Source organism: Pteropus medius, unplaced genomic scaffold (genome assembly GCF_902729225.1).
Source record: "Pteropus medius unplaced genomic scaffold, Ma_sr-lr_union100, whole genome shotgun sequence".
Lineage (NCBI taxonomy): Eukaryota > Metazoa > Chordata > Mammalia > Chiroptera > Pteropodidae > Pteropus > Pteropus medius.
The window spans coordinates 46,113,775-46,116,587 of record NW_024344378.1 but is presented as its reverse complement, the minus strand read 5'-3'; the positions used below and the strand labels follow the sequence as shown (position 1 = coordinate 46,116,587).

Sequence of the window (2,813 nt, the reverse complement as noted above, 5' to 3'; positions counted from 1 at the left end):
TGGCCTTGGAGTATCAGCAGAGACAAAATGTGACAGGAAGCCCTGCCTTAGTACAAGGCTAGGCCCAGCTGGCTCACTTCCAGATTCAGAACGCTCAGCCTCTGCTGTGGGAGGCACATAGGGCAGCTTCTTAATGTGCCTCGGCATCAAGGAGAGTCAGATGCAACTTAGAGGGAGCCAAAGGCTTCTGACTGACTGCCCACTTGCTCACTGTCTGTCTCACAACAGTTCCCATGAGATCTGGAACAACACAATTCAGACCAACCGGACCAAGGGAGAGGAAGGAAGAGCGGCAAAGGGCTCAGGGTCAGATGTCTGAGCGTCGATTCCCACGGGCGCCTCTCATTATGCTTGTCAGGAAGCAGAAAAGAGTGCAAACCTTCGCCCTCACTTTAATCTCACCCTGGTCTCTCTTTCCCTTGCCTGTCTCAGAACAGATTCTCCATCTGAAAAATTGTCGGATGGTGCAGGGGTGGAAGCTACATTCTGAAGTCACCTTCCAGTGGTTTCAGATCCACACCTACCAGCGGTATGACTGTGGACAACTGTCTTTGCCCCTCTGTGCCTCGGTTTCCCTAGTAAATTAGATAATGCATGGCGGGTGTTTAGAAGCAGGCCTAAATCACGTAAGTGTGTCTGTTATATGTATGCATTAGCTATTATCTATGTGGCTAGGATAATCTATATGGCCAGTACCTACCTCACTGAGCTGTTGTGAGGATTAAATTAGATAATGCATGTCAAGTGCTTGGCTGTGTTAAGTATTTACTTGTCTTACTAAAGACAATAAGATGGGAGTATAGATCTTGGTCCCTGAGATGCCAGGGGTTAGCTTCCTGGGAATTGAGTGCAGGGCCTTCCATGGTCCAGGCAGCCTCATTGGTTCTGTGGTGTTATCGTGCTGGGTGTTGCTGCACTGTCTGGTTAGTCAACTGCCTGCTCCCTCAAACCCATTTAAACCAGCTCTGTCTGGCCTGGCTTTCTCAACACACCACCCTGGCAGCTGTCACAGGCCCAGAGCACTGGGCAAAGTGTCGGGCCTGCTGCAAAATACATTGGAACTTTATCTGACCCCTGGCTCCTGTCCCAACTAGAAATACATTGGCTGGAACTTGCAGCCAAGCCCAAGCAAGCCTGGGAGATGGAGAAGGAAGGCAGCCTCCCATCACAGACCAGATATTCCCCCCATGCCTTCCATCCTTTTTGGCCCCCCTTCTTATTTGTACAAGTCTACTAATTAATGCTGTTTCTAGTTATGAAGTATCTTTTAAAACCTTGAGCTCAATCTTGAGCCCTGGATTTGTGAAAAGAAAGAAAAACATGACCATTCCACCCAAACTCAGGGAAGTTCACTGTACAGCTTTCCTCTTTTTCTTCAGTCAGTATTGATTTGCAGCAGCCTTTTGGGAGGCCAGGACAATCCTCTGTGTTGTGGTGCCGTCTGGAACTCTCCAGAAGCTGCTCATGACAATGGCAGCAGAGGCAGCCACACCAGGTTGGAACCCGGCCAGCTTTGGAGGGGGCATTGCTCAGTCTGGGAGTCTCCGCCCCAGTCAAGAGTGAGCATCATTCCCTGCCCCCCGCTCCCTTTGAAAACTCCCACGCTGAAGTCCCCAGGAGCGTAGCAGGTCCCAGGCCAAACAGGTCTTCCTGCAGGTACTCCTCGAAAGGCCATTGCCAGAGAATAAAAGGAATTCCAGGAGTGCCCCACCCCAAACACTCATTTGAGCATTCTGTACAGCTTGCTAGTGAAAGGAAACAAGGGAGAGAAACAATGTGTTGGGACCTCGAAGACCTTCAGTTGTTAGGTTACATTTTTAAGAGCTCCAAAATTTCTCATTACACAGGTAATGTTGTCAAGACCCTAAGCCTCACAGATTTAGAGTCCTTAGATTAAGAATTTTTGAAAAGTCAGCCTGGTCAAATTTAAGCATGGACTGGATATGAGATGATATTATGGAACTATTGTTAGTTTTCTCAGATGTGAGAATTACAATGTGATTATGTAGCAGAAAAGCCAATTCCGAGGAAATTCACGTTGAGGTATTTGGGGGCGAAACATCATGATGCCAGCAACTTCTTTTCAAATGGTTCACCAAAAAAAACTTCATCCACATAAAGCGTATGTGGCATAAGGTTAACGATCGTTAAGCTAGGTGGAGGATATCTAAGTGTTCATTGTGACATTCTTGGAACTTTTCTGTATGTTTGAAGACTTTCTCAATAAAACATGAAAGGGAAAACATTTAAATAAAATAAGCTATTCACATGCAAACAAAACAATACAGAATTCAGCTTGCTGTAGCTGAATTTCACCTCTTATTAGAGGATAGACTAGTAGAAGCAAGATGGTGTCCAAGGCTGCTAAATTGAGCTAACTAAAGAGAACTTTTTTTTTTCCCCAGGCGAGGCACCCCTTGGTTGGCCTCACAGATTGCAAGGACTTTGTCATCTTACAATCCCTTATTTTTTTAATTTTACGCCTACAGCACCTGGTCTTCCTAGGTGGTCTCCCATCCAAGTACTAACTAGGCCCTACCCTGCTTAGCTTCCGAGATTAGACGGGATTGGGCTTGTTCAGGGTGGCATGGCCATAGACTGAGAACCATTTAATACTTGTCTGGAAACAGTACTAATTGTTAATCTTCTCACGGCCAGTACAGCCCTTTTAGCTGCTCGGCTTCAGATTTAACACAAATCAAGAAACACATTTTGAAAACTTACTATGAGCAAAGCCTTGAGAGGTCACGAAAGGTATTTCCCCCTGCCTATAATCTGATATTGAGTACAAAGTAGCCACAATTTTTTTTATT

At 46.0% G+C, this 2,813-nt stretch overlaps 1 pseudogene; it reads right to left on the bottom strand.

The window, feature by feature from the left end:
- Nucleotides 1–2,480: 2,480 nt before the first annotated feature.
- LOC120609849 (uncharacterized) lies at nucleotides 2,481–2,599 on the bottom strand (annotated as a pseudogene).
- Between the last annotated feature and the right edge of the window lie 214 nt (nucleotides 2,600–2,813).